Raw genomic sequence first — 27,288 nt, forward strand, 5'->3', positions numbered from 1 at the left:
TCATTATTAACTTTGCATCTTTTGGTTTCAATATTATGATTATGTGTATCACTACGATCGAGATCCAACGAACTATTTTCATTGGGTGTGTAACCATATAAGGTTTTATTCATGTAAACAGAACAACAATTTATTCTCTTACTTAAATGAATAACCGTATTACAATAAACATGATCAAATCATATTCATGCTCAACGCAAACACCAAATAACACTTATTTAGGTTCAACACTAATCCCGAAATTATAGGGAGTGTGCGATGATGATCATATCAATCTTGGAACCATTTCCAACACACATCGTCACTTCACCCTTAACTAGTCTCTGTTTATTCTGCAACTCCCGTTTCGAGTTACTAATCTTAGCAACTGAACTAGTATCAAATACTGAGGGGTTGCTATAAACACTAGTAAAGTACACATCAATAACATGTATATCAAATATACTTATGTTCACTTTGCCATCCTTCTTATCCGCCAATCACTTGGGGTAGTTCCGCTTCCAGTGACCAGTCCCTTTGCAGTAGAAGCACTTAGTCTCAGGCTTAGGACCAGACTTGGGCTTCTTCACTTGAGCAGCAACTTGCTTGCTGTTCTTCTTGAAGTTCCCCTTCTTCCCTCTGCCCTTTTCTTGAAACTAGTGGTCTTGTCTACCATCAACACTTGATGTTTTTCTCAATTTCTACCTTCGTCAATTTCAGCATTACGAAGAGCTTGGGAATCGTTTCCATTATCCCTTGCATATTATAGTTCATCATGAAGTTCTACTAACTTGGTGATGGTGACTAGAGAATTCTGTCAATCACTATTTTATCTGGAAGATTAACTCCCACTTGATTCAAGCGATTGTAGTACCCAGACAATCTGAGCACATGCTCACTGCTTGAGCGATTCTCCTCCATCTTTTAGCTATAGAACTTGTTGGAGACTTCATATCTCTCAACTCGGGTATTTGCTTGAAATATTAACTTCAACTCCTGGAACATCTCATATGGTCCATGACGTTCAAAACGTCTTTGAAGTCCCGATTCTAAGCCGTTAAGCATGGTGTACTAAACTATCAAGTAGTCATCATATTGAGCTAGCCAAACGTTCATAATGTCTGCATCTGCTCCTGCAATAGGTCTGTCACCTAGCGGTGCATCAATGACATAATTCTTCTGTGCAGCAATGAGGATAAACCTCAGATCACGGATCCAATCCGCATCATTGCTACTAACATCTTTCAACACAATTTTCTCTAGGAACATATCAAAATAAACACAGGGAAGCAGCAACGCGAGCTATTGATCTACAACATGATTTGCAAAATACTACCAGGACTAAGTTCATGATAAATTTAAGTTTAATTTAATCATATTATTTAAGAACTCCCACTTAGATAGACATCCCTCTAATCCTCTAAGTGATCACGTGATCCAAATCAACTAAACCATGTCCGATCATCACGTGAGATGGAGTAGTTTCACTGGTGAACATCACTATGTTGATCATATCTACTATATGATTCACGCTCGACCTTTCAGTCTCCGTGTTCTGAGGCCATATCTGTATATGCTTGGCTCGTCAAGTATAACCTGAGTATTCCGCGTGTGCAACTATTTTGCACCCGTTGTATTTGAACGTAGAGCCTATCACACCCGATCATCACGTGGTGTCTCAGCACGAAGAACTTTCGCAACGGTGCATACTCAGGGAGAACACTTCTTGATAATTAGTGAGAGATCATCTTAAAATGCTACCGTAAAACTAAGCAAAATAAGATGTATAAAAAGATAAACATCATATGCAATCAAAATATGTGACATGATATGGCGATCATCATCTTGCGCCTTTGATCTCTATCTCCAAAGTACTGTCATGATCTCTATCATCACCGGCATGACACCATGATCTCCATCATCTTGATCTATATCAATGTGTCGTCACATGGTTGTCTCACCAACAATTGCTCTTGCAACTATTGCTATCGCATAGCGATAAAGTAAAGTAATTATTTGGCGCTTGCATCTTATGCAATAGAGAGATAACCATAAGGCTTTTGCCAGTTGCCGGTAACTTCAACAAAACATGATCATCTCATACAACAACTTATATCTCATCACGTCTTGACCATATCACATCACAACATGCCCTGCAAAAACAAGTTAGACGTCCTCTACTTTGTTGTTGCAAGTTTTACGTGGCTGCTATGGGCTTAAGCAAGAACCAATCTTACCTACGCATCAAAACCACAATGATAGTTTGTCAAGTTGGTGCTGTTTTAACCTTCGCAAGGACCGGGCGTAACCATACTCGGTTCAACTAAAGTTGGAGAAACTGACACCCGCCAGCCACCTGTGTGCAAAGCACGTCGGTAGAACCAGTCTCGCATAAGCGTACGCGTAATGTCGGTCCGGGCCGCTTCATCCAACAATACCGCCGAACCAAAGTATGACATGCTGGTAAGCAGTATGACTTATATCGCCCACAACTCACTTGTGTTCTACTCGTGCATATAACATCAACACATAAAACCTGGGCTCGGATGCCACTGTTGGGGAATGTAGTAATTTCAAAAAATTTCCTACGCACACGCAAGATCATGGTGATGCATAGCAACGAGAGGGGAGAGTGCGATCTACGTACCCTTGTAGACCGACAGCGGAAGCGTTAGCACAACGCGGTTGATGTAGTCGTACGTCTTCACGGCCCGACCGATCAAGCACCGAAACTACGGCACCTCCGAGTTTTAGCACACGTTCAGCTCGATGACGATCCCCGGACTCCGATCCAGCAAAGTGTCGGGGAAGAGTTCCGTCAGCACGACGGCGTGGTGACGATCTTGATGTTCTACCATCGCAGGGCTTCGCCTAAGCACCGCTACAATATTATCGAGGATTATGGTGGAAGGGGGCACCGCACACGGCTAAGAATATGATCACGTGGATCAACTTGTGTGTCTATGGGGCGCCCCCTGCCCCCGTATATAAAGGAGCAAGGGGGAGGCCGGCCGGCCCTTGTGGGCGCGCCAAGGAGGAGTAGGATTCCTACTCCTAGTTGGAGTAGGTTTCCACCTTTCCTAGTCCAACTAGGAGAAGGGGGGAAAGGGGGGAAGAGGGGAAGGAAGGGAGAGAGGGGCCGCGCCCCAAACCCCTTGTCCAATTCGGACTGGGCTTGGGAGGGGCGGGCGCCACCTCCTGGTCCTTTCCACTAAGGCCCATTAAGGCCCATTGCTTCTTCCTCGTATTCCCGTAACTCCCCGGTACCTCCGAAAATACCCGAATCACTCGGAACCTTTCCGATGTCCGAATATAGTCGTCCAATATATCGATCTTTACGTCTCGACCATTTCGAGACTCCTCGTCATGTCCCCGATCTCATCCGGGACTCCGAACTCCTTCGGTACATCAAAACTCATAAACTCATAATATAACTGTCATCGAAACCTTAAGCGTGCGAACCCTACGGGTTCGAGAACAATGTAGACATGACCGAGACACGTCTCCGGTCAATAACCAATAGCGGAACCTGGATGCTCATATTGGCTCCCACATATTCTACGAAGATCTTTATCGGTCAAACCGCATAACAACATACGTTGTTCCCTTTGTCATCGGTATGTTACTTGCCCGAGATTCGATCGTCGGTATCTCAATACCTAGTTCAATCTCGTTACCGGCAAGTCTCTTTACTCGTTCCGTAATACATCATCTCGCAACTAACTCATTAGTTGCAATGCTTGCAAGGCTTATGTGATGTGCATTACCGAGAGGGCCCAGAGATACCTCTCCGACAATCGGAGTGACAAATCCTAATCTCGAAATACGCCAACCCAACATTTACCTTTGGAGACACCTGTAGAGATCCTTTATAATCACCCAGTTACGTTGTCACTACTAGGAAAAGGCCTACTAATGGCGCACCTAATTTGGCCATTAATGGCGCATTAGTGGTGCGCCATTAGTGCCACGTCATTAGTATATTTTACTAATGGCGCACCAGTGGTGCGCCATTAGTATCTGGTATACTAATGGCGCACCTCAGATGCGCCATTAGTATATACAACAGTGCGCCATTAGTATGCCTCCCAGGGGGCCATGTATACTCAGGTGCTTTGGCATACTAATGGCGCACAACAACAAGATGCGCCATTAGTAACTTCGGCATACTAATGGCGCACTGTTTAATGATGCGCCATTAGTATCCTTTGGCATACTAATGGCGCACTGTGATGTGATGCGCCATTAGTATGAATATTAGGTTTTTTTAATTTTCTGTTTTTTGCACAGGTTACAAAATGTATAATTGGACAAAATATAGACAACACACATCAACAACAGATTCATCGAATACAATAGAAGATTAGTCTCTGAATACAATTCATCATATTAGTCTCCGAATACAATTCATCATATTAGTCTTCGAATTGAAAAGATCGAACAAAGATAGAACATTATATTACAAGTCTCGAGACCGCGAGTAGCGAGTTTGTCTTCACATTACAATTCGATATCGATCATCTAAACTATCATCACATAGAAGAGAGCTGCGGTCATCACGATGAGCATCATCACGATGAAACTCGTCTTCATCCGGTTCCTCCAACGCTCGCTCCCCTCTCCCGCTAGATAGCGGGCGTATCTAGAAAAAGTCCTAAACTAAACCTATACTAAACTATCTAGTTCTTCATCTTCTGCTTCTTTCTTCCAGTTCATCAACCTGCAAAACAAGAAACATCAAACATGAAAAACTTGATCAAGGTTTAAATGTAGCATTCCCCTTAGCAAAATGCCTTTGCTGTAGGAGCTAGCACTTACGAGTTTGGAAACATTAGTCAAACCCCAATCAGCTTAAGTTGATCAAAGAAACAGTAGAAGAGAGCCAACACTGCATAAATGGGGCCAATAACCCAAAAGACAGAAGTAGAGCCAGCAAAGTATAGATCAAAGCCAAACCCAAAGATCAACTCAAACTAGAACTAACTCCATGATTAGGGGATCCCTCAATTAAGCTTGGGTTAGTTTTCAGATGAAATCCAACAAACCCACTACTAATCAACTAGCCCAGAGGTAGGGTTTGAAGTAGGGATTGTCCTCAGGCAGCCTAGTAGTGCTAGGACTATTGCATCATTGGATCAAGTAGTGCAACATCTTTAAGTAACGATGAGAGCCTCAGGACACCATCATTGGCATGGCAAGATTAAGGAGCACCTGTTCTTATCAGTGAGAGTAGGAGAGAAAGAAAGAAAGTGAAGAGACCAGTGCAGCATCTGTTCAAATCAGATTTAAGAGAGAGGGAATTGGCAAGGAAAAATATAGTCCATAACCTGCAAGAAGAAATAGGCCATTGATAGCACATTTACTAAACATCTGCTATAAGCAGAACACATACACCCACTTACACATGGGTACTATTCTGTATATAGGTACACAAGCACAACACATGCACCTGGTATAGATAGGAGTATAAGCATGCATCTAAATTATCTGAAACATATGAAATAGCTAATGCAAAGAAAGAATTATCACTACATGCAACCGTCAGGACTATGTCCTGTACAATATACAACTAAACCACCAGTAGATGATGTACTAAACCATACAAGAAATACCAATACATGGTATTTAGATAAAGACTAGTATATATCAAACACAGATACCAGCTTGAAAGAGAAACTATAATTTTATACCACTACAGGAGCAAATCATGAAGTACACAGAGTAATTGCAGTAAAGAGATGAATCAGTATATGTTGATCAATAAGAGAGTTACGGCTATATACAAATGAAGGACTATATCCTTTATAAGATAACAAAGAAACAGTAGCACTTATGCATATGAACAAACAGAACCAGCAGCCAACCAATAAAGAAACTAGCATGTGCTATATGACAGGAACAATAACATCTATAAGACCAAGATAATTGAAATGATAGGCCAACATTAGGGTCATGCAATCATTCGATCCCATCATTGCAGCACTAGTTGAGAAACAAATCAAATATAACAGTAGTTCCATTGGTTCAACCAACAAGTTAACAAAAGTTTACTTCCCACTACTAATTTTGCAACTCGTGATAATAAAGAAAACAGAGCACAAATAAATAGGAATGATCTTTTCCATGACACAAGCACAAACAAAATCACCCATACGCATGAAACAGAGCAAGGTACTAATATAGCAGCACAAGAGCGGGAGCTACAGGTAGGAGACGGATTCACAGGAGAGGAGGTTGGTCGATGCCGCACACGACCACGTCGCCGTCACGAGTGGATGTTGTAGTCGAGTTGGACCATGTGCGGGGTGTCATCGTGGCGGTGGATGACCTGGTTGTCGTCATCGTCCACGGAGGATGCCTGCTGCTCCAAATCTAACAAACAAGTAAGTGCTAGTGTCGTTGATCTAGTACAGAAATTAAGCAAGCTAGTATAGGAGACACGCGTGCTGCTGCTAGTATCTACAGAAATAAATCAAGCTGCATGTGTGTGTGCTTGAGCTAGCTTAGTACGTACAGTCCATGGTTGGGCTCCAAAACTAATAGAGCATGCTAGCGTCAACAGAATCAATCACAAGGTTATTTTGTTGTTGTTGCTAGCAGTGCTAGCTGTATGTATTGATCCATCCATCCATGACCTAACTAATGTTGTTGTATCTCTAGACTAAGTGTAGCAACACAAGAAGGACTAAAACTACAGAGCACATGTGTACTTAACTACTATACTCATCCATGGCAAATTGTACCAAACCATCCATATAGCCAGATTGCAATGGAGTGGATTTAACACAAGACATGAAAAATTGATGAGCCAAATGATTTTTAGTATTACTAACTTGAAAGGAAGCTCACTGTTTCCATCTTCTATCTATCCATGATTTTATTTTTCTGAAGCAAGCATCAAAAAGCACAATGACAATCGAATTTCACACAAGAACTGAACCAATACTTGCTGTTATGTAGTGTCCATGACAATTGCAATTCATCTCCACTCCAGATCAGATTTGCAAGGGCTAGAAAGAGAGCTTGTAGCTCACCATGTATGGGGGTAGGAGGTGGATGCAGGGGAGGGGTGGAGGGTGTCCTGCAGAAGAAGCTTTGCCATTAGAGCAACCTGCACAAAACAGAGGAAGGGGAGATGAATAAATCATGGTGAGGAAAAGGGCCTTCCACATGATTAGATCGGGAAGAGAAACAACAACAAAAATACCAAAAAAATCCCTTCCATGGCGTGCTGTACTAGGAGCAGCTCCTCTCTCTCCGCTAGGGTTTGGGGCGCTGGGAGGCTCCATGGTGCCGCTGCATGGTGGCGGACAAGGGAATCCATCTCCATGGCGGCGTCCCGCCCCACGGAGGTGCGCCCCTCCTACCGTCGTCGTCGGCACGCCCATGGCGACCTGCAGAGAAGGAAGAGAAGATGAGGTGAGGTGAGGAGGAGATGGTGGGCGAAGAAGGAGGGGGAGGGGCTTACCAGTGCTGGATCCGGTCACCTATGGCCTCGCCGTGGCCTGCCATGGCGGATCCCGGCGAACAAAAGGGGATGCAAAACCCTAGCCAGTGGGGGAGCCGCGGATCTGCATGGAGGTAAGCCAGATGCGGACCAAGGGGATCTCGCCGGCGTGCTGCGCGGCGCCGGAGCTCGCCGGAACCGGGCGGCGTGGGTGGCGACGGCGGCGAGGGAGAGAGGGGTTCGGGGGGAAGAGAGGAGGCGACGAGGGTTTGGGTGGGTTCGAGCGAGAGAGAGAGAGTGTGTGTGTTGGTGCGTTGGGTCGGATGGATAGATGGATGTCCAAAATATCTTGTTGCTGCCCACTTACTAATGGCGCACCAACTCTAAATGCGCCATTAGTAGTTTTGCAAAAAAAAACATACTAATGGCGCACTGTTCCACAGTGCGCCATAAACTAGTAATGGCGCACGGTGGAACAGTGCGTCATTAGTAGTTTTGCAAAAAAAAGGAATAAAAAATATAATTAAAAAAACAACATTAGTGGCGCACTTTCCGACAGGTGCGCCATTACTAATTACAACTAGTAGTGGCGCACTGTATCTGGATGCGCCATTAGTATGTTTGGACAGGCGCACTAGTTCAAATTTTTTTTGATACTAATGGCGCACCCTGGGCCAGGTGCGCCATTAGTAGTTTCAACTCTAATGGCGTATCAGATGGTGGTGCGCCATTAGTATATACTCATAGCCCATTAGTATACTTGCACACCGCTTGTCTAGTGTGCCATTAGTGTCAATCCCATCTATAGCCCTTTTTCTAGTAGTGTGTGATGTTTGGTAGCACACAAAGTGTTCCTCCGGCAAACGGGAGTTGCATAATCTCATAGTCATAGGAACATGTATAAGTCATGAAGAAAGCAATAGCAACATACTAAACGATCGGGTGCTAAGCTAACGGAATGGGTCAAGTCAATCACATCATTCTCCTAATGATGTGATCCCGTTAATCAAATAACAACTCTTTGTCTATGGTTAGGAAACATAACTATCTTTGATTAACGAGCTAGTCAAGTAGAGGCATACTAGTGACACTCTGTTTGTCTATGTATTCACACATGTATTATGTTTCCGGTTAATACAATTCTAGCATGAATAATAAACATTTATCATGAAATAAGAAAATAAATAATAACTTTATTATTGCCTCTAGGGCATATTTCCTTCACCCCCCCACTTTGCCTCCACTTTGTGAGAGAAAGTGCGTCCGGACTGCTGAGCAGACCGATACAGGACCGTGTTGGATGGTTTTCATGGTCTGGATCGCGCGGTTCAGATGTATACAAACGGTTTAAGAATCAGCGTTGGAGATGCCTTACAAACTTGCATCAAACATTTTTCGCGCACCACCAGTGGAACGTCACAAATAGATAGATAGACAAGTATTTCCTTTCAATCCATACAAAATTGTACTAAACTTGTGTTAATTAATTGGAGACAAGTATTCCTTTCAATCCATACAAAATTGTACTAAAGTTGTGTTAATTAATTGGATCGGTTGGAATAGCTATGGATGTTAAAACTTGCATCAAACATTTTCCGCGCGCCACCAGCAGCACGTCACAAAAATAGATAGATTAGACAGATTAGATACTCCGCAAAAAAAAGGATAGGTAGTTCCAGGAGATGGCAACCAAAGAAATAGGCATATAATACTTCAGATGTCCAGTCCCTGTCAGGTTGGGTTTCTTGGGAGCCAGCACGAAGAACATGGGCGTGAAGATCTCTTCCCTGCAAAACCAAAATCACGCGCACGCACTCGCATTATGCTTCCTTCTAATATGTCAGTGCGTTCGCACTTATCTGGTTTTCTGAACTCGTTCTGTAATAAACATGAACGTGCACCTAATTAGCTGTCGCGCTCGACGAGGCCCACGCCGGCGGTCTCCATGAGGCCGGAGACCCTGACGCTCCCCTCCGGCGCAAGGCCGAGGCGCTCCATGGCCTTCACCTGTTCACCATGCCGCGGGTGACGAGGCGCCCGACGCAGCTGAGCCGGAAGCCGTTGGCGGTCGTCCACGACGCGCCGGCGTCCGGGTCCAGGGGCTGGTACCACCGCACCGCAGAGTCCTCCGCCACGTCCTTGACGCAGATCACCTTCAAACAACGCAAAGCAAATACGTAGCATTCAGGTCTGAACGGAACAGTTTCTGAAGTTGGCTACTTCAGAAACCTGAACGGAACGGATTTGTGACTGACAGATACTCATACCTCGAAGCCAGCGTCCTTGACGGCCTGGAGGCACTGGGCTGTGGTGCTCGATGTCGGCCTTGGCGGCCGCGTACGTGCCGGCGGTTTCCCGGGTCGAACCGCTCCGTCATGCACCACTCATAGAATGCCATCGGTTGCCCGGGTCGGAGCACACGGTTGATCTCCCTGTAGCACCCAACCTGTGCATGGTAGATTTGTCAGATTGTTTAGGTGGGAGAAGGTTAAGGAGAGAGATCTGCGCCGTGTGTGTACCTCGTCAGGGGCGTGGCACGTCGCCTCGATCGCGTAGGCCGCGTCGAATGTGTCGTCGGGGAACGGCATGCCCATGAAGTCCCCCTGGGCACGATTATTTAACCAAAGAAACGAGTTACAAACATTTCTCTTGCTGTACTTCGTCAGTTAATTCGCTGGCAAACACATCTGTGTCACTGTTTGTACCTTGACAAAGTTGCATCGTTTGCTCAGGCCAGCTAAACGTATGAGCTCCTGCATACAGATTTTTTTTACTTTTTGTATCAGAATCCCCTGCGTATATGCATGCAAGTTGGCGCTTCATTTCAACAGGGTAAATTAAATGCGTGTAGGAGAGAGACCTGGCCCCTGGTAGATCTGGTAGTCGTTGTTGTTCAACCCGGTCACCGAAGCGGAGCTACGCGCACACACAAAACGGAAATTCACGCACAATGTTTTGGCAGAACCGTGCACGAACGACGTTTTAGATCGTCGGTCGATACGTACCTGAATCTGGCGATCTCTCTGAGAGGCCCTCCGATGCCGCATCCCACGTCCAACACCTTCATCCCCTCGTTGAGGCCAAGCTGCAAGGCAATGTAGTGCTCGTACCGCTTGATGTTCTCACGCAATGTCTTACTACTCCCTTCGTCCGGAAATACTTGTCATTAAAATGGATCTTGCATTTTTTTATTCATTTCCATGACAAGTATTTTCGGACGGAAGGAGTAGTAGTATAAGATCGGCGACAGAAACGAGAAAGTCTGCAAAGATTGACACATTGGTCACCAGCATCAGCATGGCTGGCTGATTCCTCTACCAAACATTCTCTTCCTCTATCGGATGGTTAGTCTCATGCAACTTTTTTTTTTGAGGACTGTCTCATGCAACTAATTAATACTCCCTTCATTCCATAATGTAGTGCTTTCTTTATCCCTGTGCTTCAACTCTGACCGTAAATTTAACTACCAAGACCGATTGCGGCGGGAGCAAAAGTTATATCAGTGAATTCGTATTCGAAAGAAGTTTTTAATTATGTAACTTTTTCTTCCGCCGCAGTCGGTCTTGTTTGTTAAATTTATGATTAAAATTTGACCTCGGGAAGCGCGGGCGCATTATATTTTGGAATGAAGGGAGTATGAGCAATGCGCGCTTTTGTTCTTGTCACCCCGGTCATACTTGGTCCCCTTTGTTCATTCGGCCCGTTATTTCTGAAGTGGTCCGCTCATGAAAATGGGTCCAAGTGAGCCCAAGCCGACGAGCCTCTATACCAGAGCATACCCCCCTAAAAAAACAGTAGCACACGAATGCGCACAAACTGTCAGAAGAAGCCGATCGGAAGATCTCACATCCACCTGCGGCAGGTGCACATCTGCAGGCCATGCTACTCAGGGGTTAGGACCTCGACAAGATCGCAAAAACGCACATAAATAGCTCTGCTTGGTGCTTGCCACCTGCGCGAACGAAAACAAGACTACAGGATCATTGGATAAATCCGAGGATTTGAAATCTGTGGAGCAACAAACAAAGTGAAAACAAATGGATCATTAGTACACAATCATAATGTTGATGATTTCTTCTAACAAAAATCCTATTGTGAGGTAAAATATGTCATTTTTCAGTTACTGGTGATGCAGGAAATTTATGCATCACAATAATACTACTTTCCTTCCATAATTGATTAATTGTAAGTTGAAAATGTCCAGAAACATCAAATATAAAACCACCACTCACATCATATATACCTCATGCATTCCTTAGCAGCTTCAAGAGAGTACCAAATAGCCTCATAGGTTGACGATTACTTGTTGGTTGCTGAATTCTTTCCAGCAAAAGATTACGATTGGGATTACGACAAGATGATCCATTGCCCATGAATGCAGCACTACCAAAGGGCCTGCTTGGTTGATAACTGCTTGCTGGTTGCTGTGTTCTTCTCCTTGAAGTACGGAGCGCTTCATCAAACTCAGTTGCTGGTACATAGGATGGATACAACTTCATGAGACATCAGGCTCCTAGTACCGATCGCCAATGTGGGAAGAACATTCTCCTCGTGTATTCTGGATCCCATCCTCTAGCTATCTTTTTCCTCGCAACCTGTCCCATAATTCAATAGGATTCAATAGGAGTAATGTGGTGCGAATGTAAAAATGTGATATGCTGATCACAGTTAGATTAGTTGCATTAAATCTGGTATTACTTATGCGGCTCACAACAATGCGTTTTAGTACTTGTTGAACGCAATCCTTATAAGTAGGCATGTCAGAAATAAAGCAAATCAAAACATGCTTTTGCTACTGGCTCTAGAGATTATATCACTTCAGAATTTTCCTCATCAGAAACTTTCTTCCAAGCACCAAAAAAGTGAAAAATGATTACGTAAAATATAAATGTTTTCAAAAAGAACATACTTCTAGCATCCTTCTTTTTATTATCAAGGATGATACACTGCTGTAAAAGGAGGCCATTGCCCCATTTCAGGATAGCACATGAAGAAAAAGCAGGCCAATAAACTGAGGCATTTAGATTAGGTACAGGGGTAAAACCACAATCAAGACAGAGAGCGAAAACTAGGGATTTGAACGACGTTCGATATGGCTGTTGAATGTTGTCCCTTGTATGTTGCGGTACTATGGATACTGTTCTGTGAACAGCGGCCCACATACCAAGTCACTTCACAAAACTAATAACAAAAGGTAAAGATAGAAATGATCCAGTAACATTTAAACATGTTTACCTTTTCCCCTGCAGCATGAGCAGTCTCTGTAATTGCCTTGGTTGCCTCTGCGCGGACCAGTTTCCACAAAACAAAATGAGGGCTCATTGTGAAAACAGGAAGGAACTAATTAAATAAGTAACACAAACCTTTATCATGCAACCCTTTGTCAGATGTTTTGCAATCATAGGGGCGGCTTCAAGAACAAGAGCAGGAATAATTACACAATCAAGACAAGAAAAATGCAAAATTATAAATTTTGAAGCAATGCAAAAAAGAGCAGTACAGGTTTCTAACATCAATGCCTTCTCCAGTGGGGAAAAAGGAAAAATCCTTAAGAATAGATGAAACATGCTCAAGGACCTCCACATGGGGCACCTGCATGATATTTATGACACTGTATGAGATATAGAAAAAAGAATAGATGAATTCAATATATAGATAAGATAGATTCATACAATATATCAGGCAGCAGAATCATTCATCATAAGACCAGTGAATTCCAAGAGATGGTGAGAAGAGTGATTTGAAAGAAAGTTGTAACAGTTTGCAAACATAGTTACAGGCTTACAAACACATTGAATGGAAGTGTATTAGGTTTTGTTCATGAGTATGAATCATGAAACACAATGCACTCATGTATTTTAACCTCGATCAGAATTTCCATACAGATTTGTTATAAGGATTTACCAAAAAAAATGTTATTGGGGTGGTTCTCCCTGCTTCGTCAGCGCGGCGGCCTGCTCGGTGGCCTCGCCTGGCTCATCGGCCTTCCTCGGCTCTCGTTTCTGGGCGTTGGGCGACGCGGATGACTCGGCCTCTGATTCGGAGGAGTGTGGCTCGTCCGTGGTGGCGGCGTTGCTGCCGGCCATCCCTGCGTCGGACCGTGCCTGGAAATTTGCTTCGGGGGGGGGGGGGGGTGGGCGGCCGGTGTCGGTGCCTTCTGGGTCGTCGGGGTGGCTGTGTGTCGGTCGGCGTCGGCGCAAGGCGGGTCGGGGTCCGGCTCCTTCCCCTGTTCGTGGTCTCCTCGACCCTTCTCCCCCTCCATTGCGGTGGATCCGGGCATTGTGGGGTCTCTAGATGCTGGTGTCGCTCGTCCTTCTCCTCTCCGACTGGGGTTGTTGCCGTCGGCGGCGGCCGTGCCGGCGTGTGCGGGGGCGGCTGTTGGCCAAACCCTAGATCGGGAGTGTCATGTGGTGGAGGTGGGTCCCTGTGGGCAATTGGGCCTGGTGACTCCTGGATTGGTTCGGGATGGGCCGCCTGGGCCTCCGGTCTTGTCCTCTTTCGATGCTTTCCCCCCTCCCGTCTGTGGGCCCGGGGCAGTTGGTTGTGGCCACTGCTTCGCGTGTCTCCCCTCCCATGGCCCACAGTCCCGCTCCGGCCCAGTCTGGCCTGGCTGGCCTTGGCTATTTATGGGTGCGCCGCGGTTCCATCCCCCTCCTAGGGTTTCTGGCTTCCGCCACTGATATTCGCATAGCGCGTCGTCCTATCCGCCTTTTTCCAGATCCATATCCTCTCCCCCTCCTCTCCTCCTCTCCTTCGCGGAAGTGCTCGTCATGGACAAGTCCGGAGGTTCTTCCTCTGAGGCCCTTTCGGGTAGCAAGCGTGCCCGTGAAGATTCACCGGGCAATGGTGTCGATCTGGCGTATGAAGCGGAGCTGCGGTCGAAGCTGGAAGCTGAGCGGGTGGCGCACGAGGTGTCGCGCGAGCGGGAGGCCTGGGCGGCTGGGCCGGAGCGGCCCCAGCGCGACGAGCAGGAGCGCTCGGCTGCTAGATCTGGGTCGGCGCTCCCTGGTTCTGGTGGTGTGGCGGGGTCGGGGGTGGATCCGTGGGAGGCTGTCGCTGCTTCGGTGGGTGGTGGCTCTTCCTTGTCGGCGCCACGTCTTGCGCCGGTCAGGGGTCCGGTGCCCCTGCCTCGGCCGCCTCCTCGCTCATTCGCGGCTGGTGATGCCTCCCGCTCGGCCCGCGTTTCGGTCCTAGTTCTTCTTCCTCGCTGGTCAGAGATCGTCGTGCTCCTTCTTCTGCTCCGGGCGCCTCTTATGCTGGCCTAGGTGATGGCATCCTGCCCCCCGCCCCCCCGCCAGCAACCTGTTGATGCTGGCCCCTCTCCGACTCTGACCTGCTTCGCCTGCCATCGTCCGAACCACTTCCAGTCCAGGTGCACCAATCCACCCTTCTGTCTCATCTGTCGCTCGGATGGACACCTGATACGTCTCCAATGTATCTATAATTTTTGATTGCTCCATGCTATATTATCTACTGTTTTGGACTATATTGGGCTTTATTTTCCATTTTTATATTATTTTTGGGACTAACCTATTAACCGGAGGCCCAGCCCAGAATTGTTGTTTTTTTGCCTATTTCAGTGTTTCGAAGAAACAGAATATCAAATGGAGTCCAAACAGAAAAATCCTTTTTGGAACGTGATTTTCTTCTCGGATAAGACCCAGGAGACTTGGACCCTACTCCAAGAAGTACCGAAGGCGGTCACGAGGGTAGGGCGCCCCCCCTACAGGGCGCGCTGTAGGATCGAAAGTATGTCTAGAGGGGGGTGATTAGACTACTTGACCAAGTAAAAACTTAACCTTTTCCCAATTTTAGTTCTTGGCAGATTTTAGCTAATTTAGGACAAGTCAAGCAATCATCACATAATTCAAGCAAGCATGCAAAGAGTATATAGGCAGCGGAAAGTAAAGCATGGAACTTGCAAGAATGTAAAGGGAAGGGTTTGGAGAATTCAAACGCTATTGGAGACACGGATGTTTTTCCCGTGGTTCGGATAGGTGGTGCTATCCTACATCCACGTTGATGGAGACTTCAACCCATGAAGGGTAACGGTTGCGCGAGTCAACACAGGGCTCCACCCAAGGGCAACGGTTGCGCGAGTCCACACAGGGCTCCACCCACGAAGGGTCCACGAAGAAGCAACCACCCACAAAGGGTCCACGAAGAAGCAACCTTGTCTATCCCACCATGGCCAACGCCCACACAGGACTTGCCTCACTAGCGGTAGATCTTCACGAAGTAGGCGATCTCCTTGCCCTTACAAACTCCTTGGTTCAACTCCACAATCTTGTCGGAGGCTCCCAAGTGACACCTAGCCAATCTAGGAGACACCACTCTCCAAGAAGTAACAAATAGTGTGTAGGTAATGAACTCCTTGCTCTTGTGCTTCAAATGATAGTCTCCCCAACACTCAACTCTCTCTCATAGGATTTGGATTTGGTGGAAAGAAGATTTGAGTGGAAAGCAACTTGGGAAGGCTAGAGATCAAGATTCATATGGTAGGAATGGCATGTCTTGGTCTCAACACATGAGTAGGTGGTTCTCTCTCAGAACATATGAGTTGGAATGATGTGTGTGTTCTGATGGCTCTCTCATCGAATGAGGAGGAGGTGGAGGGGTATATATAGCCTCCACACAAAATCCAACCGTTACACAGTTTTCCAATCTCGGTGGGACCGAATCAATAAACACGGTCGGACCGAAAATGTAAACCTAGTGACCGTTAGAGATTTTCGGTGGGACTGACATGCAACTGTAGGACCGATATGGTTAGGGTTTGGGCATAACGTAATCTCGGTGAGACCGATTACACAAACTCGGTGAGACCGAATTTGGTAACTAGCTAACCAGAGAGTTGGTCAGGCAAACTCGATGGGACCGATTTGCTCCTTCGGTGAGACCGAGTGGAACTCGATGAGACCGAAAAGTTACAAAGGGGAAACACTGAGTTTACATTGCAATCTCGGTGGGACCGATTCGCTCTTTCGGTGGGACCGAAAAGTTACGAAAGGGAAACAGAGAGTTTGCAACCCCATCTCGGTGAGACCGAGATCCTTATCGGTAGAACCGAATTGCTAGGGTTTGGCAGTGGCTAATGACAAGTGAAACTCGGTGGCGCCGGATAGGAAGAATCGGTAGGACCGAGTTTGGCTTAGGGTTTAGGTCATATGTGGATATGGGAAAGTAGTTGAGGGTTTTGGAGCATATCACTAAGCACATGAAGCAAGAGGCTCATTAAGCAACACCTCATCCCTCCTTAATAGTATTGGCTTTTCCTAAAAGACTCAATGTGATCTTGGATCACTAAAATATAAAATGAAGAGTCTTGAGCTTTTGAGCTTGAGCCAATCCTTTGTCCTTAGCATTTTGAGGGTTCCACTTTCACATCCATGCCATGCCAATCATTGAGCTTTCCTGAAATAATCATCTTGGAATAGCATAAGCTCAATGAGCTATATGTTGTTATGAATTACCAAAACCACCTAGGGATAGTTGCACTTTCAATCTCCCCCTTTTTGGTAATTGATGACAACATATAGATCAAAGCTTCGACAAATGATAATAAGCAAGAAATATATCGTCGCTTTGAGAAGTGTGTGATAAGTAAGAGCCCCCCCTAAATTTGTGCATATTTAAAATTTGCTTTGGACTGCAAATGCACAAAGAGTTAGAGTCATGGGTTACTCTTCCATGTCACATACATCTTGGTGGAGCGCTCAAAATGATAAGAATGAAATACATGCACTCATCACCAAGAAAAGTGAATGATCACACAAGATAGATAAGATGATAATTTTAAGCAAACATTAAGTGTAGATTATGATCAAACACATGATCATCAATGTCTCACAAATAATGACGTAGTATCTCAAGCACTCAAAAGCAAACAAGTTCGAAAAAACACCAAATAAAGCAAGAGAGAAAAGCAACACACTCTCTCTCTCTCGAAGCCTATGATCTATACATCTTTCTCCCCCTTTGGCAACAAGTTACCAAAAAGTTCCTAGAAAATGCATAGTGCTAGATCCACACTCAGGCTTGATCTTCTGGTGGTGGTGGAGTCCGGATCACTCCAAGGACGAAGGCTTCTGTAGATGCTGAAGTAGTCGCTGGAGTTGGAGCTGAAGTAGATGCTGGAGCTGAGGCTGTAGCTGGTGCTGAAGTGGTGGCTCTTGTGTCAGCAACTGGCACAGCAGATGACCTCGGGCCTCTTGGCACTCTGGAAAAGGCATGAGTAGTAGTCCCGCCTCTCCTCTCCCGCATGTCCTCCTGGAGCTGCTCCACTGCAGACTGAACTTCCGTTACCTTGACATCCAAGTCATAGAACTTCTGTTCCATGATTCTCTCTAGGCTCTGCTGATTCTGAGTGAGGGTGGCCAGACTCTGCTCAATCCTCAGCGTGGATGCAATCAAGTAACCAAGCTGCTCTTGTTTGGTCTTCAAGAAGTATTCAGATGCCTCCTCTTGAGTAGGCATCTTGGCAGCTTTCTCCTTCCTCGCCTTCTCCTTCTTTGCAAATGCTTGGGCAGATGATGGCTCGTTCTCAGTCATGACCACTTGGTTATCCTCAAAATCTGGACGGATGGGCAAATGTTCCTTATCCAATAGATATATGCCCGTGCCCATCTTGGAGTTGATGAGCTCCTGAATCTGAGGGGCATATCCGCAACTCCTCTTCTGATCTGCTGCAGTCCTCTTGATTGTTTCCACTATGAGGCTCATCACTTTGAACTTCTGAGGCACGTCAAACACATGTAGCAAGTTGATAGCATGGCCTCTGATCATCTTGTGATCTCCAGACTTGGGCAGTAAGGTGTGCCTTAGTATCCAATTGATCGTAGGCAGTCCTGACAGAAGGTAATGCACAGAGCCAAACTTGAAGGTGTCAAGAGCTTCATTGGGAATTTCCTTGTACATATTAGACATGGAGTTGTGGTCCATCTTCTTCTTGGCATAGATATCCAAGTCTTCATCTTGCTCCTCTGGGGCATTAATGATCTGTGCCCACTCAGCAACTGTGGATTGGTACCTTGTACCCTCAGACATCCATGTGATCCTCCCATCTGGATAAAAGTGAGCTGTGGAGTGGAACTGCATGATAAGCTCCTCGTTCCACTTTGTGAGCTTCTTCCCAACAAAGTCAGCTACTCCACAAGCTATGAAGCTGTCTTGCACTCCAGGATAGTGCTCCTCATTGTCCTTGATGTATGTCCAATCAACCCAACGCATGTCACAGACAATTGGCTTCTTATCTAGCAAAACGGTCTCATAGAAATCCTGCTGCTCCTTGGTGTGAAACCTGTAGTCCACTGTTGTCCTTCTTCTTGAAGCATATGGGTCTGCTTCTCTCCATTTCCTCAGCCCTAAATCTCTTCTGAGCTTCATATCCTCAGCCATAGGATGAGCATCGTTGTGGTCTGGGATCTTAGGCTTTAGCTTTCTCAGGACATTCTCTTCCTCTTCTTCAGCAACAGTCTCAGGCACTGGGGCCTTGTTCTTCTCAGCTGCAGGAATGCTCCTTGTATTCCTCTTAGGCTTTGGCTTGGAGGCAGCTTTGGGCTTAGATGCAGTAGCCCCTGACCTTATGGCATCACCCATCAGCTTGGGTGCCTTGGGTGCTGGTGCAGCTACCTCTTCTTCCTCTTCTTCTTCCATGATGGAAGCTTTGCCAAGCACTCTAGCAACAGTCTTCTTCACCCTTTCCTTCCTTTTCTTGCCCTCAGCTGCAACTGGCTCTTGGGGAGTGGGCTTCTCAGTTGAGGCTCTTGCCTTTGACATGGGCTGCCTGCCTGCTGGCCTTTTGATTTTCAGGCCTGGCTTAGTGCCTTGAGCTGGCTCAACTCTCTTGGAAGTGGCCTCTTCCTCTGCCACATAGTCCTCATCTTCGGAATCTGAAGTCCTCTTCTTCCTTTGTCTCGTGGCAGCCTTTGGCAAATTTCTAGGAGTGCTCCCGCTGCCTTCATCAGATGAACTGGAGGGACTAGTGCCCTCACTCATCACCACTTGCTGCTCTGACATGTTTTGGCTATCACTTTGATCAGACATGCTGCAAACTGACTGCTGACCCTGTGAATAGATTATAGAAGAGATAGAGTGGATGAGCATCACAAAATGCAGAGATTTTTGCAAAAGAATGATCCAAAAACTTAGTTTTAGTTTCCCACTGAAATCATCTCGGATCTACCGATTTTCAAACTCGGTGATACCGAAGCAGTTTTGGAACCTAAACTAGTGAACTCGGTAGGACCGAGTCACAGTTCGGTGGCACCGAGACTGCTAGGGTTTCACTGAGTTCAAAAATCAGTCACACCGATAAGTAATTCTTGGTCAGACCGAGTCTCACTTGTGCAATGGCATAAGCCAAAACGGTGGGACCGAGTTGAAAGTTTCGGCGGAAACCTAAACCTAGAATTTTCGAATCAAACCTAATCTATGAGCGTTTTGACTGGATAGAAGTTTATCAAACGTGGCTAGAAACAATATGATCACAATGTGCCAGGAATCAGATTGAGGAATAGCACAAAGATCAAGTCCATACCCTAGTTCGGCGGGGACTTGCTACGGCGGCAACGGCGGGGCAGAATTCCCGTTGACGGCGACGGAGACCAGCGACTGGAGGCTGCTGGCGACGAGAAGACGATCCGGAGACCACGAGGGCAGAGCAGGCTATCGCGCGGGCGAAGGGGTTCGGAGAAATTTCCAAATTTTGCCCGTGACTATATATAGCCCGACCCTGTCGGTGTGACCGAGTGGAACGACTCGGTGGCACCGAGATTCATAACTGCGTGTAGTTACTGAAACTCGGTGTGACCGAAAGGTTCAAATCGGTTGCACCGAGATTGAAAACCTAGATCAACTTAATGATCTCGGTAGGACCGAAAGTGGAGTATCGGTCAGACCGAGAATCATAAAGAGGTTTTGGAAGTTTAAGTCTATGACGAATCGGGGACTCCGAGCGCTCCTCACACAGAGTGGTTCGAATCTGACTTGATCAAATTTTGTGATGCAGCATGAATAGAGTTTGAGACGAGAAAAGCATAGATAGCTAGAGGAGGTTCTTAGGCATTCTTGTCCATCCACTTGGCAAAAAGAAATAAAGCCGAACAATCAAAACAACAAGTGGATGTCCTCGAATGAGTAAAATATGCAATCAGCATGCTCACACAATAAGATGGCAAATGAAATATGTGACAAGGCATGCACAACCAATTCTAGCATCTATCAAGCAATTTGCGATGACTAGGTCAACTATATATGAGTATATTGACTTAGGAGTCAAGTGAGATCACTTGATCATAGGTCATACTCATCGTTTAAGCTCAAGTGGGGTTACCACTTTTACATAAAGCATTGTTGTGTTCACATCTTTAGAGTTGCTTTAGCTCAAGTCTTAGAGTAAAGCTCCCCCTAGATGTGATATCCCCCCTAAGAGGGATGAACTAACCTTGGGTATTGTCGATGATGACTTCATGTAGATATTGAAGATGTGGATGCTCAATGTTGATGTAGATCTCTTGGAGCTATCCATTTGAGTGAATTGCACTTTCAATACCTACATGGGTTAGTCCCACAAGGAACAAACAAGGATATCCATAGACATAGAGTGATGCACACAAAAGATGATGTCCATGAAAACTTTTAGGTTACCTTGTCCCTTGTCTTACCAACAAGAGGGTTTGTGACTCCTTGAACTAGTGCAAGATGTGGAAGTTGATTGCACTTGTTCTTGCTAAAATGATAAGAGTGAAGTATGTTGGCGGAGTCACCCTCAAGAACTCTCTAGTTCTTCTTCTTTTGGATCCACATCATCTTGATGGGAATCCTTGGAGTTGTAGTCGTACTTGATGAAGTGGAACTTGAAGTAGTCTTGGGAATCCACTTGACTAAGGTCTTAGGAGCTTCTTCAACTGCATCAATTTCCTCTTGAAGCTTGTCCTTGCCTTTTTGCTCGTAGTCTTGTGGTGGAAGATCATCTTGAGCTTGTGTCCCCTTGAAAGAAGTATACTTCTCTTGTTGAGGGACAAACTTTGTCTTGGGGTATTGATCTTCTTCCCACTCAACTCCATTGGCATTGAACTTTCATTCAAAACCAACACCTTGATTCTTCCGGTGCATTCCTTGCTTGCGCACAATTTCCTCGAATTGCTTACTCCTGGCAAGGCTTTTGTACACTCCTTTCTCTATAATTCCCTTCAATAAACTATTTTCTTGCTCAAGTGTAACTTGGCTAAGAGAATCATTAGTGGAATCAAGAGAGCTACTAGAAGCAACAATATTGGATTTAGCATGATCATTGTTACTACTAGAGGAAGAATCTTTCTTGTTAGACTTGACTTGAGGCATGTAAGTGGATAAGAGTAAACGCTTGGCAATGTAAGAAGAACTTTTCTTGCGGAGATCATCATTGATTGCTTTTAAGAACTCATGCTCTTGCTCAAGATTGAGCTTTTCAAAGCGTAATTTCTCGTGAGCTCTTAAAAGTTCTCGATGATCTTCGAAGATAGTGTCATGAGCTAACTTAAGAGTTTTTAGTTCTTTAGTTAGAGCCTCAATATTCTCCTTATCATTGTCATTCATTTTATCTTGATTAGCATGATTAATTGGTCTTTCATCATAGTATTCATCACTAGAGTTGTCACCAAGTAAATCATCACCTAACAAGTCATCTTCATCACTATTGAAATCAACATACTCGGGGTGTGTTACCTTAGGACCTTTGGCCATGAAGCATCTTCCAATTCCTTCATTTGGTGAATCAAATATGTCGTAGGAGTTGGTTGACACAAGTGCTAGACCGGTAACACCTTCATCTTGAGTATCTTCGGAGTCGGAGTGATAACTTCTCTCGGAGTGGCTGTCGGAGTCGGAGCCGGATACCCATTCACCAACATGAGCTTGATGTCTTCGTCTTGTGTAGCTCCTTGATGATTTTTCCTTCCTTTCCGAATCCTTGCTTCTCCGTGAGTATCTTCGTTCATAACGATCATCTCTACTCCTTCTCTCTCTTGGTGGTGATCCTTTGCTTCTTCTTTTTGGAGAATCTTCTCTTCTCTTGTAGGGAGCCGTACACTCATTGGAATAGTGTCCGGGTCTTCCACAATTGTAACAGTTTCGCTCTCGACTAGAAGATCTTTTGTCATTGTAGGACCTTGACTTGGAGCTTCTATCTTTGCTTCTACTCTTGTAGAACTTGTTGAAGTTCTTCACCATTAAGCTCAATTCTTCATTGAAGTCTTGTTTCTCACTTGATGATGTAGGGGCTTCACATGAGGCTTTATAGGCACCACTTGATTTGTTGTGAAGTTCCTCTTTATCCTTAAGTGACATCTCATGAGCAACAATTCTTCCAATCACCTCCGTTGGCTTGAGATCTTTGTAATTTGGCATCATTTGGATCAATGTGCACACGGTATCATATTTTCCATCCAAGGCTCTTAGAATCTTCTTGATGATGAATTTATCGGTCATCTCTTCACTTCCTAAGCCGGCAATCTCATTTGTGATGAGAGCAAGCATAGAGTACATTTCAGCGACACCTTCACCATCCTTCATCTTGAACTTGTCAAGTTGGCTTTGAAGCACATCCAACTTGGATTCCTTGACGGAGTCGGTACCTTCGTGCATATCAATCAAAGTGTCCCAAATTTCCTTTGCATTTTCAAGGCGGCTGATTTTGTTGAATTCTTCGGGGCACAGTCCGTTGAAGAGAATATCACAAGCTTGAGCATTGTATTGCAACATCTTCAACTCATCCGCGGTAGCTTCGCGGTTTGGTTCTCTCCCATCAAAGAAGTCACCTTGCAAACCAACACACACAATGACCCAAACGGCGGGGTTATGTCCAAGAATATGCATTTTCATTTTATGCTTCCAACTAGCAAAATTAGTACCATCAAAGTAAGGACCTCTACGGTGATAATTTCCCTCTCTAGACGCCATACTCTCCTAGGTTGTGAAACCAAGGCTATGACCACCAAAAGCTATGGAGATCAAGCAAATGGAGACCAAAGCTCTGATACCACTTGTAGGATCGAAAGTATGTCTAGAGGGGGGGTGATTAGACTACTTGACCAAGTAAAAACTTAACCTTTTCCCAATTTTAGTTCTTGGCAGATTTTAGCTAATTTAGGACAAGTCAAGCAATCATCACATAATTCAAGCAAGCATGCAAAGAGTATATAAGCAGCGGAAAGTAAAGCATGCAACTTGCAAGAATGTAAAGGGAAGGGTTTGGAGAATTCAAACGCTATTGGAGACACGGATGTTTTTCCCGTGGTTCGGATAGGTGGTGCTATCCTACATCCACGTTGATGGAGACTTCAACCCACGAAGGGTAACGGTTGCGCGAGTCCACACAGGGCTCCACCCAAGGGCAACGGTTGCGCGAGTCCACACAGGGCTCCACCCACGAAGGGTCCACGAAGAAGCAACCACCCACAAAGGGTCCACGAAGAAGCAACCTTGTCTATCCCACCATGGCCAACGCCCACACAGGACTTGCCTCACTAGTGGTAGATCTTCACGAAGTAGGCGATCTCCTTGCCCTTACAAACTCCTTGGTTCAACTCCACAATCTTGTCGGAGGCTCCCAAGTGACACCGAGCCAATCTAGGAGACACCACTCTCCAAGAAGTAACAAATGGTGTGTAGGTAATGAACTCCTTGCTCTTGTGCTTCAAATGATAGTATCCCCAACACTCAACTCTCTCTCATAGGATTTGGATTTGGTGGAAAGAAGATTTGAGTGGAAAGCAACTTGGGAAGGCTAGAGATCAAGATTCATATGGTAGGAATGGCATGTCTTGGTCTCAACACATGAGTAGGTGGTTCTCTCTCAGAACATATGAGTTGGAATGATGTGTGTGTTCTGATGGCTCTCTCATCGAATGAGGAGGAGGTGGAGGGGTATATATAGCCTCCACACAAAATCCAACCGTTACACAGTTTTCCAATCTCGGTGGGACCGAATCAATAAACTCAGTCGGACCGAAAATGTAAACCTAGTGACCGTTAGAGATTTTCGGTGGGACTGACATGCAACTCGGTAGGACCGATATGGTTAGGGTTTGGGCATAACGTAATCTCGGTGAGACCGATTACACAAACTCGGTCAGACCGAATTTGGTAACTAGCTAACCAGAGAGTTGGTCAGGCAAACTCGGTGGGACCGATTTGCTCCTTCGGTGAGACCGAGTGGAACTCGGTGAGACCGAAAAGTTACAAAGGGGAAACACTGAGTTTACATTGCAATCTCGGTGGGACCGATTCGCTCTTTCGGTGGGACCGAAAAGTTACGAAAGGGAAACAGAGAGTTTGCAACCCCATCTCGGTGAGACCGAGATCCTTATCGGTAGAACCGAATTGCTAGGGTTTGGCAGTGGCTAATGACAAGTGAAACTCGGTGGCGCCGGATAGGAAGAATCGGTAGGACCGAGTTTGGCTTAGGGTTTAGGTCATATGTGGATATGGGAAAGTAGCTGAGGGTTTTGGAGCATATCACTAAGCACATGAAGCAAGAGGCTCATTAAGCAACACCTCATCCCTCCTTAATAGTATTGGCTTTTCCTAAAAGACTCAATGTGATCTTGGATCACTAAAATATAAAATGAAGAGTCTTGAGCTTTTGAGCTTGAGCCAATCCTTTGTCCTTAGCATTTTGAGGGTTCCACTTTCACATCCATGCCATGCCAATCATTGAGCTTTCCTGAAATAATCATCTTGGAATAGCATAAGCTCAATGAGCTATATGTTGTTATGAATTACCAAAACCACCTAGGGATAGTTGCACTTTCACGTGCCCCCTGCCTCGTGGGCCCCTCGGTGCTCCACCGACGTACTCCTTCCTCCTATATATACCCACGTATCCCCAAACGATTAGAACAGGAGCCAAAAACCTAATTCCACCGCCGCAACTTTCTGTATCCACGAGATCCCATCTTGGGGCCTGTTCCGAAGCTCCGCCGGAGAGGGCCGTCATCACGGAGGGCTTCTACATCATCATAGCCCCTCCGATGAAGTGTGAGTAGTTTACCTCAGACCTTCAGGTCCATAGTTATTAGCTAGATGGTTTCTTCTCTCTTTTTGGATCTCAATACAATGTTCTCCCCCTCTCTTGTGGAGATCTATTCGATGTAATCTTCTTATTTTGCGGTGTGTTTGTTGAGACCTATGAATTGTGGGTTTATGATCAAGTCTATCTATGAACAATATTTGAGTCTTCTTTGAATTCTTTTATGTATGATTGGTTATCTTTGCAAGTCTCTTCGAATTATCCATTTGGTTTGGCCAACTAGATTGGTAGTTCTTGCCATGGGAGAAGTGCTTAGCTTTGGGTTCGATCTTGCGGTGTTCTTTCCCAATGACAGAAGGGGCAGCAAGACACGTATTGTATCATTGCCATTGAGGATAACAAGATGGGGTTTATTTCATATTGCATGAATTTATCTCTCTACATCATGTCATCTTGCTTAAAGCGTTACTCTGTTTTTAACTTAATACTCTAGATGCATGCTGGATAGCGGTCGATGAGTGGAGTAATAGTAGTAGATGTAGAATCGTTTCGATCTACTTGTCACGGACGTGATGCCTATATACGTGATCATGCCTAGATATTCTCATAACTATGCTCAATTCTGTCAATTGCTCAACAGTAATTTGTTCACCCACCGTAGAAAACTTATGCTCTTGAGAGAAGCCACTAGTGAAACCTATGGCCCCCGGGTCTATTCTCATCATATCAATCTCCATCACTTTAATCTTGCTTTGTTTTTACTTTGCCTTTTACTTTTCACTTTGCATCTTTATATCAAAAATACCAAAAATATTATCTATCGGATCTCACTTCCGTAAGTGACCGTGAAGGGATTGACAACCCCTAATCGTGTTGGTTGCGTTTAGCTCTTTGTGTTGTGTAGGTACGAGGGACTTGCGCGTGGCCTCCTACTGGATTGATACCTTGGTTCTCAAAAACTGTGGAAAATACTTACGCTACTCTGCTGGATCATCCTTTCCTCTTCGGGGAAAACCAACGCAAGCTCAAGAGGTAGCAAGAAGAATTTCTGGCGCCGTTGCCGAGGAGTCTACGCAAAAAGTCAACATACCAAGTACCCATCACAATCCCTATCTCCCGCATTACATTAGTTGCCATTTGCCTCTCGTTTTCCTCTCCCCCACTTAACCCTTGCCATTTTATTCGCCCTCTCTTTCTCCTTCCCCTTCTCCTTCTCCATTTGCCTTTTTCTCGCTTGCCTTTTGTTTGCTCGTGTGTTGGATTGCTTGTTTGTCGCGATGGCTCTACCAAATTTTGGTGATCTTCACTTTAAAAGGTTAGAGGAGATCGGAAACAACGTTAGGAAGTTTATGGTTTTGCAATTTGAGCATAATAATTTCTTTAGAAACGAGCTTAAGGAACAAAAAGGTTTTATGAGTTATATGAATAAAGAGCTCGATGATATGTCTAAAGAATTTGATGGTATCAGATCCCAAATTGCTCGTCTTGAAAAGATGACTGCTGAAATTTCGGACATGCAAGCTACCTTAGTCAATAAGATGGCCGCAAAACCCAATACCTATGAAAATCAAGATGAAGATCTAAAAGTTATTGATGTGTCCCCTATCAAATCTTTGTTTTGCAATATGAATCTTTATGAAACTGAATATGATCTATCTTTACCTAGAAGGCGTTCCAAAAATTCGGAGTATTTAGATCTTTATGATGAAATTGATGAAAGTGGGATTGAAAGAAATAAAAATTTAGATGTTGCTAAACCCACTATATTGGATCTTAAGGAATTTAATTATGAAAGTTGCTCTTTGATTGATTGTATTTCCTTGTTGCAATCCATGCTAAATTCTCCGCATGC

At 45.1% G+C, this 27,288-nt stretch overlaps 2 pseudogenes; both read right to left on the reverse strand.

Moving 5' to 3' along the window:
• Positions 1–4,644: 4,644 nt before the first annotated feature.
• LOC147973370 (cycloartenol-C-24-methyltransferase 1-like) lies at positions 4,645–10,556 on the reverse strand (annotated as a pseudogene).
• An 842-nt stretch (positions 10,557–11,398) lies between these two features.
• The window catches only part of LOC147973371 (meiotic drive suppressor JIEYAO-like), a 28,004-nt pseudogene continuing 12,114 nt past the window's right edge, over positions 11,399–27,288 (reverse strand).

Source organism: Triticum urartu, chromosome 5A (assembly GCF_056163025.1).
Source record: "Triticum urartu cultivar PI428250 chromosome 5A, HENAU_Tu73, whole genome shotgun sequence".
NCBI classification, from domain to species: domain Eukaryota; kingdom Viridiplantae; phylum Streptophyta; class Magnoliopsida; order Poales; family Poaceae; genus Triticum; species Triticum urartu.